The sequence below is a fragment of the Kogia breviceps genome, chromosome 6, assembly GCF_026419965.1.
Source record: "Kogia breviceps isolate mKogBre1 chromosome 6, mKogBre1 haplotype 1, whole genome shotgun sequence".
NCBI classification, from domain to species: domain Eukaryota; kingdom Metazoa; phylum Chordata; class Mammalia; order Artiodactyla; family Physeteridae; genus Kogia; species Kogia breviceps.
Window position 1 is genome coordinate 55,880,287 of NC_081315.1, and position 16,767 is coordinate 55,897,053.

The following is a 16,767-nucleotide window of genomic DNA, read 5'->3' on the forward strand; positions in this document are numbered from 1 at the left end:
ACAACATTGTAAATCAAAAATTAAAAATAAATAAAATAAAATAAAAATAAAATTTCAATTTCGTCACAAAATTCGCTTTGAGATGGTTTCTCTAACATTCTCACCTTTATTTTTCTATTTAATCTCATGTGACTATTCACTCTATAATCTCTTAGACACACTGGGAAATATTAGGCCTGTATTACCCTCAGTTGTGGTCTTCTCCTGTTTGTATGGTGCTGTAGGGAGATTGTACACAATTCATAGTTTAAATGCAAGTCCTGGTGCAGACATGCTCAATTCAGAGATCAGACTCTTAACTAGCTATGTGACCTTGAACAAATTATTAACTGCTTACAGTTTAGGTTTTCTCACTTCATCCCTTTGAAACTCTGTGCTCTAGTGTATCAGATCACTTCTTGGTTCTCTGAAAACACCATTTCTGTTTGGGCTCAGGGTCTTAAAAATGTTCTCTCTAACTGAAACATCTTTCATCTCCTCCCCACCTCCTAGCTCGTTCATCCAGTTAAGTTTTACTTATTTTTCAGCTCTTAGTTTATAAATCACCTTCTGGAGGAGGCTCTTCCTGAGCCCTTCAAGTGTTAATTAGCTAGTGAAGTTGCCAATCACTTTATTTTCACCCTGATTGCTAGTGAAAGGAAGTGAGGCAAAGGAAAGTCAACTGACTTGCTCAAGGTTTTAAAGTCTGTTAAGGGCAAAGGCAAAACATTACTTCTGCCTTAGGGAGGCCAGCTTCACCATGGTTGCACCCAGATTCTATGGAATGTTGAGAAAAAACTTCCAGAAAGAGACTCTCTGTGTATTTCTGGGTGAGGCACATTTCTTTCCCATGAGATGGTAATTCATCAGACCATCTAAGACATCCTGACTGCTACTCCTTGCCAGCTCTACCAGCCTCCCTTCACTGGATCATCAGGTGCTATGATCTTAATCTGGACTGAGGCCTATCTCCTGCATTTTCTCCTTGCTGCCAGTGTTAACATGTAACCACGGCAATTTACTTAGCTCTTCTGAGATTTTACATGGGGAATCCACTGCTCCTCTGTTTGTCGATTTTGCTTTATAAACAATTCACTCAGTTGTCGAAACCAGGGGCCCTGGTTTCGTCACAGACTGACTCTCTGCTTTTGCTTTGCATCCGACTGAGCTCTAGGTCCTGCCATTTCCATCCCCTTAACAGCTCTTATATGAAACTCCTCCTCTCCCTTCCTTGTGAAATTGCCTTAATTATGCCTTCCATCCGCTTTCACTGGACCATTGACGTAACTTCCTAACTGGTATCCCAGGCTGGCCTGTCCAGTCAGTCTTATTGACTGCAAAGTGATTGTTCAAAAGAGCAGGTCTCTTCTGGTCATTCTTTTATCTGAAATTCTTCAGTGGCTGCCTATCACCTGCAACCAATGTCACTGGGCTTAGCTGTATATGAATTTCCTCAGGCTGCCATAACAAAGTACCATACCATAGACTGAGTGGCTTAAACAACAGAAATATATTTTCTCATAGTTTTGGAGGCTAGAAGTATAAGATCAAAGTGTCATTAGGACTGGTTTCCTCTAAAGCCTTTCTCCTTAGCTTGCAGACTCTCATCTTCTCCTTCTATGTTCACATGGTCTTCTCTCTATATGCATCTGTGTCCTAATCTCCTTTTCTTATAAGAACACCAGTCACAGTGGATCAAGGCCCACCCTAATGACCTCATTTTTTCTTAATTACCTTTTAAAATAGGCTATCTTCAAATAAGGTCATATTCTGAGGTTATGAGGATTAGGATTTCAACATCTGAATTTTCGGGGAGAAAACTTCAGTATATAAATAAGTGGCTTACTCATCTTATTCTTTATAAAAATTCTTATTATTTGCCCACATGATAAGTCTCAAAACATACAAAACTATTAGCTGGCCCAAGAACTGACTCAGTCTTCTTTGGGCCTTTCAAAATTTAATATCCCTCTAACAGAAAGAGATCCAAATTCCTAACTATCTTTATGATCATTCCATAACACTTTACTCAACATGCTGTTGATCATTCAGAATCTAAAACTTGTACAATTTACTAGGTAAACTGGTTATATTTATTTATTGAAGAAAAAAAATGTGTACTTCATAAAAATTCAAATGGTAAAAAAGGTTATACAGTAAAAAAACAACAATAACAAAACACCCAAATCTGTCCCTCTCATTCAAGATCTTTGTTTCTCTTTCCCAGAAAATGTTAGGATTATTAATTTTCCATGTGTAGGTATCTTGGAAAAAATATTCTATACATAAATTAGCACATGTGTTTATGCATTGTGTCTGTTCATGTTTCTTTTTACAGTCACATGGGGAGATACCATGCATGCTGTTCTGCACTTTGCTTGCTTTGTGTAAAGATATGTTTTGGTGACTGTTCAATTTCAGAAAGTATTTTCAAATGTTTCCCTAGAGGTAGAGAGATGTGAGGCATAATATTTTATTGTTGGAGTGTGTCATTATTTAGCTAAGAAGTTCTATATAGATATAGCTAAGTTTCCTCTAGTCTTTTGCATCTTTTGCTCTAATTACAGTATGTAATTTCTTTCCCTTGTCTAATTACATTGTCTAATTCCCAAATTCTCTTATATAATAATGGTGGTTCCAAACATCCTTGTCTCAAGTTCAGCCTTTCAAGCTACTCCTTCTATTTTTCCACCATTAGACTTGATGCTGAGTTTGACTCTTGTTATACATACAGGTTGTTACTATTGTTATTTTTAATATTTTAGAAATATCTGTTGGAACACTTTTCCACTCCTCATGTTTCTTTTTAAACTGAAGTAGCTCAATTTGCATAACATTCCTATTCTCTACTCATTCCTTTTGATTCTGTTCAGTGGAGAAATAACTTGCCTTATTTGGAAAGAATGAATTGGGAATGCTCAGTTCCGTACTTCCCATTTTACTCTTGGAAGCAGACCCTCCATGTGGATGAGCTCCCTCTTGTTCAGCATTTGCAATGACTTGATGGCTGTCTCCTTATTTGTAGTATTCAGTTGGCAGCCTATTTGACACATACTAAGCTGTCTTCCAATTTTTTTTAATCAATATTAAATACTGTTTTTTATTCTATTTGTCTTTCTTTTGACTTTTTTTTGCATATTTTTAGTGCTGAGATGGTTTCTAGAGCTCTTTAGATACCCCAACAGTAAATGTGCAATTGTATTTTTTTAAGAGCTTTAAAAATCTAGAATGGGTGTTTAATCCATCTTTAATAATGACAGATAATTTAATTCATTGTCAGTTTGTTAATATAGGCACATAGTATGTGCTGAATAGTTATTAAATAAAATTTTTAAATCACTGTATTTGTATATTCATAAATAAATACAACACAGCCTTCACAGTTTTGTGCTTTAAGGTATGATTCCTAAATTTACTCCTTTTCACACCATATCAGTTAAAAACCATCAATAAAGAACACCATGTGGATGTGTTTTATTCTCTTCTAATTTTAGAGGCTAAGAAAGTTTCATTTCCACTTAGATATGGTACCAGAAAGGTGCCTTATAGAACAAATTAATATACTACAATTATCTGTGTATATAAATAATGTTATAGCTACCAAAATATAATCATTTCTGGACAATGGAGACAATAGCAATCATAATTACAAGAGTAAATCATTCCCTATATTGTTATTTGACAAAGTAGTAGATTTAAACCAAGATGCTCATCTTTCTTTTGTGTTAGGAAAGAATTTGTACTTTTGGTTTGTTTTCAGGGACTGAAGTAAATATCAATTATTTTAAATTATTTCTTTAGGTTTCTTTAAATACAACATGTTGATGGTGATACACATTAAAGTGGCAAAAAGTTCTGTTTTGAAAGGGCTTTATGTGTAAAGTTCCTGGAACTAGGAATGTGTAGGTTAAAGGTATTTCTGTTATAGCCAGACCTGACTTATGTGTGAACCCCAACTTTAGTACATACTAGTTGTGACTTTGAAAAAGTTACTTACCCTCTCAGAACCTCAGATTCTATATTTGTAAAATGAGAAGGAAAATAGGAGTTCCACTTTAAACCCTTATAGAGCTGTTGTAAGTATTAAATGAAGAAAAGGTAATGCATGTAACACAGTACCTAACATACCAGGAATATATTAAGTTTACAATAAACATTAGTAGATACTGTTTATTTTAATATAATTGTTAACATTCATATTAACTCTCTTCCCTTTATCCCCTCCATCACTTAAAATCTACATAAAATTCTTTTGTGATAAATGCATCTTAATAAAATTACAGGTAGTTCCAACAAGGCTCAAAACCTATTGTTTATCATCCATTTCATTGTCCCCTCTACTTAAGCATGAATAAATTATTGTTATGTGGCAAGGTAAAGCGGAGTTGGAATGCATGTACAGTTTCCTTTTCTTTGGAAATGCACCATATGACCAATATGTAAATATGTCAAAAAATTTGCTTTTTATCCGAGACTTTTTCTTGTTCATAAATTACATTTTTTTTCCTCTAACAAGTTAAGTGGAGATTATTTAGCATAAGGAAAAAGGATTTTGTCATCCACTCCCTGCCCCTTTCACATTGTAATGACTCAGATTTCCTGCATAAGAAAGTTAGAGCAACCAAGGGACATTTTAATGTGACTACTAAATATTTATAAGCCTTTATTATGACTTTTTGAATTGAGTACTGTTTAAAAATACTTCAAAGAACATTAGTTAATGTAATTATGAGCATTCTACATTCTGTACAATTATTTAATTTATACTTCATTTTCATGGTTAAGATACCAAATAGTGGTTAAATTTTAACTTTGTGTTATTTGTGATTACAATCAAGTAAAAATAATCTGTACACTAAAATCTCTGAGGCAATACACTCAAATTTTGATAGCATTCTTATTTTCAGATTGTGACTATAGTGACAACTGTACTTTTTTTCTCTTCCTCTTTTTCTTCTTTCATTCAGATTTTCTGTAACTTTCAAATTTTCTGTAATGAACAGGTATAACTTCATGACCTTTATTTTAAAAAAAATTCCAAGGTTATGTTTAAACGACCCACAACATCTAGATGAAAGTCAAGATCAAGCCTACTATTTAAACATACTAGCGAAAGAAGCTTCATCTCTTCCACAAGTAACATATTAATTTTTTTTATTATTATGGCCAGAAAAGGTTTTACCAAGTTTTATTAAAATTTCTTACAAATATGCTCATGAAAACTTTTTATATTCATTATTCTTTTCTACGCATTTATATCCAGTGCTTTTAAAAATCATTGCCAAACTTTTGTGCTCATGAAATATGGGCTCCCTCTAGTGGCCAAATTAATTATGGACAATCAACGTGAGCCGGCTGGATAGATAGATATAGATAGATAGACAGGTATAGATAGACTATACTATGGGTCTATCTAGTAGATCTATCTATTTATCCATATCTAGCTAGCTAGCTATCTAGAAGAGAGGCTTCTTATTGAGGTCTCTTTTCTAGATATCTAGAAAAGATGCTTCTTTTCTAGATATCTAGAAAAGATATATAAACTCTTACATGTGTGGATTACTTCTGAGGAGAATCAACAAATGTTTAAGTCCTGTATTTAATCAATTTTAATTGAGGTAAAATTTATATGCAATAAAATTTTCCATTTTAAGTGTGTAACTTGTTGAGATTTGACAAATGTATAGACCACGTACAATACCACAAGCAAAATATAGAAAATTTTCATCACCCTCAAAAGTTCTTTTGTACCCTTTTGGAGTCAGCCCCAGACAAGCACGATGGAATAGTAATGGTGGAAACAGACATCCTTGTCTTCTGTTAATCTTAGGTATCTTTCATCACGAAGTGAACCCATCGTTAGCTGTGGGTTTTCATAGTCGTCCTTTATAAGCTTGATGAAAATTCCTCTATTTATAGTTTTCTGCAAGTTTTAAATTTTTTTCATGGATGAATGTTGAATTATGTCAAATACTTTTTCTACATCTATTGAGATCATCATTGGTTTTTTAGTCTTCGATCTCTTGCTATGGTGAGTTACATTGATTGATTTTTGAATGTTGAACCAGATTTACATTCCCAGGATAAACCTCAGTTGATCATGATATATTGCCCTTTTTATATATTGTTTTATTAAATTTGCTAGTTTTTTTGAAGATTTCTGTTACTTTGTTGTTGAAGGATATTGGTCTATAGTGTCTTTTCTTGTAATGCTTTTGTATCAGGGCGATAGTGGCCTTATAAATGAGTTTGGAAGGTTAGTGCCTCTTCTATTTTCTGAGAAATTCACATAATATTGTTATTATTGCTTTATTAAATGTTTGAGAGAAATCATCTATGAAGCCCACTAAGCCTGGAGATTCTTGGTCAGAAGATAATTAATTGGTAATTTGATTTTTAAAACTTTCATGGAATTATTCAATTTTTAAATTTCTTTTTGGGTCAACTTTTTTTTTTTTTTTTTTTTGCGGTAAGCGGGCGTCTCACTGTTGTGGCCTCTCCCGTTGCGGAGCACAGGCTCAGCGGCCATGGCTCACGGGCCCAGCCTCTCCACGGCATGTGGGATCTTCCCGGACCGGGACACGAACCCGTGTCCCCCACATCGGCAGGCGGACTCTCAACCACTGCGCCACCAGGGAAGCCCTTGGGTCAACTTTTGATGATTTGTGTTTTTAAGTAAATTTTTCTGTTTTATTTAGGTTGCCAAATATATTTTATTAAATTTTTTCTCACTGTACTGTTTCATTTTTTATTTTTTAAATTTAATTTTTTTGTTTAATTTTTATACAATGTCTAAAGGTTACTTTCCATTTACAGTTATTACAAAATATTGGCTATATTCCCTGTGTTGTGCAATACATCTCTGAGCCTATCTTAATAGTTGGTGCCTCCCACCCCCTCCCACTACATTGTTTTAAAATGAACTAAGTAGTGGGTAACAAAGCCTCTAAGTGCAAAGGGCAGCAAGAACTAAAACATGTTCTCCCCAGAGTGACACATCCCTTTCTCCTCGTTACAATACCTGACACGCTTTTGGAGTTTCCAGGCTTTCTACTCAAAAGGCTACCTGCTTCCTCTTGAACAGTGTTCCTGTACTACAGCCCTGCTCACCTCATGTGGAGTGCATGCCCCTGGAGGAGGATGGCTGATGGCTGCCCTGGGCATATGGTTGGCCTGTGTCTCCATCCCGCTTTTGTTTTTTTTTTTTTAATAGCTCTTTTTTGGAGTATAATTACTTCACAATATTGTGTTAGTTTCTGTTGCACAACAAAGTGAATCAGCCATATGCATACACAAGTCCCCATATCCCCTCTCTCTCTCTCTCTTTTTTTAATCCCCTCTCTCTTGAGCATCCCTCCTATCCTAGCTATCCCACTGCTCTAGGACATCAGAAAGCACTAAGCCGATCTCCCTGTGCCATGCTGCTGCTTCCCACCAGCCAACTATTTTACATTTGGTAGTGTATATATGTCGATGCTACTCTCACTTCACCCTGGCTTCTCCTCCCACTCCATGTCATCAAGTCCATTCTCTATGTCTACCTCCTTATTCCTGCCCTGCAACTAAGTTCATCAGTACCATTTTTTTTAAGATTCCATATATATGCATTAGTAAACAGTATTTGTTTTTCTCTTTCTGACTTACTTCACTCTGTATGACAGACTCTAGGTCCATCCACCTTACTTTAAATAACTCAATTTCATTTCTTTTTATGGCTGAGTAATATTCCACTGTATATACGTGCCACATCTTCTTTATCCATTCATCTGTCAATGGACACTTAGGTTGGTTCCATGTGCTGGCTACTTAAATAGAGCTGCAATGAACATTGTGGTGCATGTCTCTTTTTGAATTATGGTTTTCTCAGGGTATATGCGCAGTAGTGGGATTGCTGGGTGATATGGTAATTCTATTTTTAGTTTTTTAAGGAACCTCCATACTTTTTTCCATAGTGCTTGTATCAATTTACATTCCCACCAAAAGTGTAGGAGGGTTCCCTTTTCACCACACCGTTTTCAGCATTTATTGTTTCTAGCTTTTTTGATAATGGCCATTCTGACCAGCGTGAGGTGATACCTCATTGTAGTTTTGATGTACATTTCTCTAATAATTAGTGATGTTGAGCATCTTTTCATGTGCCTCTTGGCCATCTGTATGTCTTCTTTGGTGAAATGTCTATTTAGGTCTTCTGCCCATTTTTTAACTGGATTGTTTGTTTTTATGATATGAGCTTCATGAGCTGTTTGTATATTTTGGAGATTGATCCTTTGTCTGTTGTTTCATTGGTAAATATTTTCTCCCATTCTGAGGGTTGTCTCTTTGTCTTGTTTATGTTTTCCTTTGCTGTGAAAAAGCTTTTAAGTCCCATTTGTTTATTTTTGTTTTTATTTCTGTTACTCTAGGAGGTGGGTCAAAAAAGATATTGCTGTGGTTTATGACAGAGTGTTTTTTCTATATTTTCCTCTGAAAGTTTTATAGAGTCTGTTCTTACATTTAAGTCTATAATCCATTTGGAGTTTATTTCTGTGTATGGTGTTAGGGAGTGTTCTAATTTCATTCTTTGACATGTAGCTGTCCTGTTTTCCCAGTACCACTTGTTGAAGAGGCTGTCTTTTCTCCATTGTATGTTCTTGTTCTTGCCTCCTTTGTTGTAAATTAGGTGCTCATATGTGCGTGGGTTTTGCCCTGGACATTCTATCCTGTACCATTGATCTATATTTCTGTTTTTGTGCCAGTACCATACTGTCTTGATTACTGTAGCTTGTGGTATAGTTTGAAGTCAGGGAGCCTGATTCCTCCAACTCCGTTTTTCTTTCTCAAGATTGCTTTGGCTATTTGGAGTCTTTTTTGTTTCCATACAAATTATAAGATTTTTTGTTCTAATTCTGTGAAGAATGCCATTGGTAGTTTGAAAGGGATTGCACTGAATCTGTAGAGTGCTTTGGGTAGGATAGTCATTTTCACAATATTGATTCTTCCAATCCAAGAACTTGGTATATTTCTCCATTTGTTTATGTCATCTTTGATTTCATTTATCAGTGTTTTATAGTTTTCTGAGTCTTTCGCCTCCTTAGGCCAGTATTTTATTCTTTTTATTGCAATGGTAAATGGGAGTGTTTCCTTAATTTCTTTCTGATTTCTTGTTGTCAGTGTCTAGGAATGCCAGAGATTTCTGTGCATTAATTTTGTATCCTGCAACCTTACCAAATTCATTGATTAGTTCTAGTAGTTTTCTGGTGGCATCTTTAGGATTTTCTATGTATAATATCATGTCATCAGCAAATAGTGACAGTTTTACTTCTTCTTTTCCAATTTATATTCCTTTTATTTCTTTTTCTTCTACTATTGCTGTGGCTAGGACTTCCAAAACTCTGTTGAATAAGAGTGGTGAGAGTGAACATCTTTGTCTTGTTCCTGACCTTAGCGGAAATGCTTTCAGTTTTTCACCAATGAGTATGATGCTTGCTGGGTTTGTCATATATGGCCTTTATTTATGTTGAGGCAGGTTCACTCTATGCCCATTTTCTGGAAATTTTTATCATAAAATTGGTGTTGAATTTTGATGAAAGCTTTTTCTGCCTTTATTGAGACGATCATATGGTTTTTATTCCTTAATTTGTTAATGTGGTGTATCACACTGATTGATTTGCATATATTGAAGAATCCTTGCATCCCTGGGATAAATCCCACTTGATCATGGTATATGATCCTTTTAATGTGCTGTTGGATTCTGTTTGCTAGTATTTTGTTCAGGATTTTTGCATCTATGTTGATCAGTGATATTGGTCTATAATATTCTTTTTTTGTGATATCTTTTTCTGATTTTGGTATCAGGGTGATGGTGGCTTCATAGAATGAATTTGGGAGTGTTTCTCCCTAGCAATTTTTTGGAAGAATTTGAGGAGGATCAGTGTTAGCTCTTCTCTAAACGTTTGATAGAATTTGCCTGTGAAACCATCTGGTCCTGGACTTCTGTTTGTTGGAAGACTTTTAATTACGGTTTCAACTTCATTACTTGTGATAGATCTATTTATATTTTCTAATTCTTACTGGTCAATCTTGGAAAATTGTACCTTTCCAAAAATTCGTCCATTTCTTCATGGTTGTCCATTTTATTGGAATATAGTTGTTTGTAGTAGTCTCTTATAATCCTTTGTATTTCTGTGGTGTCAGTTGTGATTTCTCCTTTTTCATTTCTAATTGTATTGATTTGCGTCCTCTCCCTTTTTTTCTTGATGAGTGTGGTTTATCAATTTTGTTTATCTTCTTAAAGAACCAGCTTCTAGTTTTATTGATCTTTGCAATTGTTTTCTTTGTTTCTATTTCATTTATTTCTGCTCTGATATTTATGATTTCTTTCCTTCTACTGATTTTGGGTTTTCTTTGTTCTTTCTCTAGTTGTTCTAAGTATAGGGTTAGATTGTTTATTTGAGATTTTTGTTTCTTGCGGTGAGATTGAATTGCTATAAACTTCCCTCTTAGAACTGCTTTTGCTGTGTCCCATAGGTTTTGGGTGGTCATTGTGTTTTCGTTGTCATTTGTTTCTATGTAATTTTTAATTTCTTCTTTGATTTCTTCAGTGATCTCTTGGTTATTTAGTAGCACACTGTTTAGGCTCTATGTATTTGTGCTTTTTACAGTTTTTTTCCTGTAATTGATTTCCAGTCTCATAGCATTGTGGTCAGAAAAGATGCTTGATACGACTTCAATTTTCTTAAATTTTCTGAGGCTTGATTTGTGACCCAAGATGTGATCTATCCTGGAGAATGTTCCATGTGCACTTGAGAAGGAAGTGTATTCTGCCACTTTGGGGTGGAATGTTCTATAAATATCAATTAGATATATCTGGTCTATTGTATCATTTAAAGCTTGTGTTTCCTTATTTACTTTCTGTTTGGATGATCTGTCCATTGGTGTAAGTGGGATGTTAAAGTCCCCTACTATTATTGTGTTATTGTCGATTTCTCCTTTCATGGTTGTTAGCATTTGCCTTATGTATTGAGGTGTTCCTATGTTGAATGAATAAACATTTATAATTGTTATATCTTCCTGGATTGATCCTTTGATCACTATGTAGTGTCCCTCCTTATCTCTTATAACGGTTGTTATTTTAAAATCTATTTTATCTGATATGAGTATTGCTACTCCAGCTTTCTTTTGATTTCCATTTGCATGGAATATCTTTTTCCATCCCTTCACTTTCAGTTTGTATGTGTCCCTAGGTCTGAAGTGTGTCTCTTGTAGACAGCATATATATGGGGCTTGTTTTTGTATCCATTCAGCCAGTCTGTGTCCTTTGGTTGGAGCATTTAATCCATTTACATTCAAGGTTATTATTGACATGTATGTTCCTATTACCATTTTCTTAATTGTTTTGGGTTTGTTTTTGTGGGTCTTTTTCTTCTCTTGTGTGTCCCACCTAGAGAAGTTTCTCTAGCATTTGTTGTAAAGCTGGTTTGGTGGTGCTGAATTCTCTTAGCTTTTGCTTGTCTGAAAAGCTTTTGACTTCTCCATCGAATCTGAAGGAGATCCTTGCTGGGTAGAATAATCTTGGTTGTAGGTTTTTGTCTTTCATCACTTTAAGTATATCCTGCCACTCCCTTCTGGCCTGCAGAGTTTCCACTGAAAAATCACCTCATAACATTATGGGGATTCCTTTGTATGTTATTTTTTGTTTTTTCCTTGCTGCTTTTAATATTTTTTCTTTGAATTTAATTTTTGTTAGTTTGATTAATATGTGTCTTGGTGTTTTTTTCCTAGGGTTTATCCTGTATGGGACTCTCTGTGCTTCCTGGGCTTGGGTGACTATTTCCTTTCCCATGTTAGGAAGGTTTCCACTATAATCTCTTTAAATATTTTCTCAGACCCTTTCTTTTTCTCTTCTTCTTCTGGGACACCTATAATTCAAATATTGGTGCATTTAGTGTTGTCCCAGAGGTCTCTGAGATTGTCTTAAATTCTTTTCATTCTTTTTTCTTTATTCTGCTCCTCGGCAGTTATTTCCACCATTTTGTCTTCCAGCTCACTTATTCGTTCTTCTGCCTCAGTTATTCTGTTATTGATTCCTTCTAGTGTATTTTTCATTTCAGTGATTGTGTTGTTCATCTCTGTTTGTTTGTTCTTTAGTTCTTCTAGATCTTTGTTAAACATTTTTTGTGTTTGCTCAATCCATGCTTCCATTCTATTTCTAAGATTCTGGATCATCTTTACTATCATTACTCTGAATTCTTTTTCAGGTAGATTGCCTATTTCCTCTTCATTTATTTGGTCTTGTAGGTTTTTACCTTGCTCTTTCATCTGTGACATGTTCTTTTGCTGGTTCTTTTTTTTTTTTTTTTTTTTTTTTTTTTATGAGTGAGATCATGTTCCTGTTTTACTGGTTGTTTGGCCTGAGGCTTCCAACACTGGAGTTTGTTGGCTATTGGGCAGAGCTGGGCCTTGGTGCTGAGATGAGGAGCTCTGTGAGACCTCATTCCAATGAATATTTCCTGGGGTCTGAGGTTCTCTCTTAGTCCACTGGGTTGGACTCAGAGCTCTCACCACAGGAGCTTCTGCCCAACCCCAGGCTCGTGAATTAAGATTCCACAAGCTGCTGGGGGCAGAAAAAAAAAGAGAGAGGACAATAACAAAGTAAAAAATAAAATTAGACTAGGAAACTAACAGATATGTTAGAAAGAATGTAAAAATAAAAATATAGATGAATCAACCACTGGAAGGTACATCAGTACCACAATAGTAAAAAAAATGGAGGGAAGAGAAAAAAAAAAGATAGGGGGGAAGGCCTTGGCTGTGGATAGTGGGGCCTAAGCAAGGGTGAGTTTTGGGCAGTGGGTGGGGCCAATGTTCAAGACCCACAGGGCTGAAAAGGACCCTGGGGGCTGTGGAGGGTGGGGCTTAGGCTCAAGGAACAGAAGGGGCCAAGGTGTGCCCCCACCGCTGTCTCAGAAAGCAGGGGACTTCACCTGGGAGCCCAGTAGGCTTCCTGGGCTCGAGTGGGTGGGGCGAACGCCCTCCTCTCCTCTCCTGCTTCTGGGGTCTGGGAGGGCCCCCTTCCACCTGCCTCTCCTGATCTCCCCGGCCTCCCTCCTATGCCCTCAGAACCAATGTGGGCAGAGGAGAGGAAGAGGAGGCTTGGAGGGCTGGGGACCCACCCGGGAGCTCAGCAGTCTCCCCAGCCCAAGTGGTCCAGGCAATTGTCCGCCACTCCTTTCCCTCTCTTCCCAGAGAGTCCCTCCCACCTGCCTCTCCTGATCTCCCCACCTCAGGGGCACCAATCTTGTCTGGGATCCACTTCTCCTACCCCCTCGGTCCCCCTACATCCTACTGGTTCACTCTGGGGTTCCTCCCATCTCCTTGGGGGTCAGAGTTCCCCACCAGTGGCCGGCAGGCGCCCTAGTTGTGGGGAAACACTAACTCCGTGTCTTCCCACACTGCCGTCTCATTAAATATTTTTATATTATTACTTTATTAACATTTTAATGCCTTTATATCTGCAGTGATGTCTCCTCTTTCATTCCCTATGTTGATAATTTGTGTCTTTATGAGGGAATTAACTGTGCCCTATCTACAGTCTAATAAGTTAGCCCTCTACAGTTTTATGAAGACTTACAGAAGACATGAGACTGCTGGATGGAGACAAAGAAATTTGTTACAGCAAAATTGGTTGCCAAAAATGACCAGTCCAAAAAGAAAATGAAGAAAATATTTCCATTTACAATAGCACCAAAAAGTATAAAATACTTAAAAATAAACCTAACCAAGGAGGACTTTTACACTGAGATTTGAAAAACGTTGTTGAAAGAAATCAGAGGAGACATAAATAGATGAAAAGATATTCTGTGATCATGGATTGGTTGACGTATTATTGCTAAAATGCCAATATAACTCAAAGCAAGCTACAGATTTAATGAAATACCTATCAAAGTCCCAATGCCATTTTTGGAAGAAGTAGAAAAATCCATTCTAAAATTAATATGGAATCTTAAGAGGCCTCAAATACCCAAGACAATCTTGAAAAAAAAGAACAAAGTTGGAGGTCTCACACTCTCTGATTTAAAAATTTATTACAGAGCCACATTTATCAAAAGATGTGGTGCTGGCAAAAAGCAGACATATAGAACAACGGAATAGAATAGAGATCTCAGGAATAAACCCTTACATGTGTGATCAAATGATATTGACCAAAAAACATAGTTGCTGGAGTATTAACATCATCGTTCCATTTTCCCAGACCCCACATACCACAGAGTGATGTGAAAGACAAGATGAAGCCTGCATGTGTAGTGGGTTGCACCACAGAAGAGGAACTCTGAGCTTAAGGAGCCCATTAGTTTTTTTGGCAAGCAGTAAGCAAATATTCTCTTTGTACACAGGGAGAATTTACCTCATCTCTCAGAATTACCTTGAAGACCCCTGAGAAATGGCCCAGGTAAAAAGTGGTCAGGGTCCAGTCTTAACACTCAGCAAGACAAGTAGGAATATGAATACATGTAGGAATGCATTGCCTCCCTACAGTCTCTTTTACTCTAATTAGTCTAAATGAAAGTTTATCAATTGTATTGATCTTTTACAAAAATTTGCTTTTTATTTCATTAACTTCCTCTGCTGTTTTTCTGTTTTCTATAATTTTGCTCTTATCTTTAGCTCAACTGTTCTTATTTTTCTAATTTGTTAAGATAGAAGCTTAGGCCATTGATTTTATTTTTTTTATTTTTAATGTAATTTTTATTTTATATTGGAGTATAGTTGATTTACAATATTGTGTTAGTTTCAGTTGTACAGCAAAGTTATACATATATCCATTCTTTATCAGATTCTTTTCCATATAGATTATTACAGAATATTGAGTAGAGTTCCCTGTGCTATACATAGGTCCTTGTTGATTATCTATTTTATATACAGTAGTGTTTATATATTAATCCCAAACTCCTAATTTGTCTTCCCCCACCACCTTTCCCCTTTGGTAATCATAAGTTTGTTTTCGGAGTCTGTGAGTCTAGGTATCTCCTCACACCAGTCAGAATGGCCATCATTAAAAAGTCTACAAACAATTAATGCTGGAGAGGGTGTGGAGAAAATGGAACCCTCCTACACTGTTGGTGGGAATGTAGATTGGTACAACCCCTATGGAGAACAGGTTCCTTAAAAAACTAGAAGTAGGACTACCATATGATCCATCAATCCCACTCCTGGACATATATCCAGAGAAAACCATAATTGGAAAAGATACATGCACCCCAACGTTCATTGCAGCGCTGTTTACAATAGCCAAGATATGGAAGCAACCTAAATGTCCATCGACAGGTGAATGGATAAAGAAGATGTGGTACGTATATATAATGGAATATTACTCGGCCATAAAAAAGAATGAAATAATGCCATTTGCAGCAACATGGATGGACCTAGAGATTATTAGACCATTGATTTTAGACCTTTACTCTTTTCTAAAATAAGCATTTAAGGCTTCCAGTTTCTCCAAAAGTACTGCTTTAGCTGCATTGCTCAATTTTGATGTTTTCTTTTTATTTTCCTTTTCATGTTTTCTTTGTCCCATAGATTATTAGAAGTTTGTTATTTTTTTACCTACAGAATCAAAGTGATTTTCTTTGATTCCTGAATGTACCACTTACTAGACTTGTAGCTTTGTGCAAGTTCCTTAATTTCTTTGAAGTTCAAATTTATAACATGTAAAATGGGAATAAAAAGAGACTCTACCTCCCAGAACTATTGTGAAGATCAGATGAAGCAATCTATGTAAAGGACATAGAAGAGTGCCTGGAACTGAATAGGCCTGTAGAAACTGCTAGCTATTACTACTGATATTTTTATGACTTTTAATTTAATGAACAGAACAGTTCACAAAAATAATCCTGTATTTTTTTAAAGATTTTTTTTATGTGGACCATTTTTAGAGTCTTTATTGAATTTGTTACAATATTGTTTCTGTTTTGTTTTGGCGTTTTGGCCATGAGGCATGTGGGATCTTAGCTCCCTGACTAGGGATCGAACCCACACCCACTGCATTGGAAGGCAAAGTCTTAACCACTGGACAGCCAGGGAAGTCCCAATAATCCTGTATTTTTAACATGTAAATTATTTTTAATTTTCTCAATTATGTATTTTTCATTTTGTGCACACTTTTTTCTATATTTTGCCTTATCCCTTTAGGCCGGACTACAGGAAAAATTTAAAAAACAATACTTAATTCAAGGGCATAAAGATACTTCTGTCTGCTTCCTTCTTCATTATTATCACTAGTTAGATAAGATGTCTGATTGACCCCTGTCATCCCGTAAAGGAAAGTAACCTTGCAATGACCAAACTGCTTATTTGTCTAGTATAACTTCCTTGTTCCTGCTCCCTTCTGCCTACAAGTCTTTCATTTCGTGAAAGACATGCTCCTTACAACTCCTTACTATCTGCTAGGTTGGATGCTGCCTGATTCAAATTGATTTTCGCTCATATAAACTCTTAAAATTTAAAAGGACGCCTCACTTCATCTCTTAACATATCCCAGCATAATGAATGGCCATTCTGATTTTTACTTTTTCAAAGGGAGCTGATGTTTTGTTTTCTCACTACAAATTCACCACATAACAGGTTCCTAGGTTGTGTAACCTTGATCATAGACTCTAGAAAATAATAGACATTGGCCAATTTTTCCCCTCCAAAGTGGAAATGATAAGGTAGAGCTATAGAAATCCTTAGGTGCAGGCCTTGCTCAGCCAGGTCCTCCTCCTCCCTCCACACACACACTTTTCTTTCTTTCTCCTGCTCTCAAGGTATCCC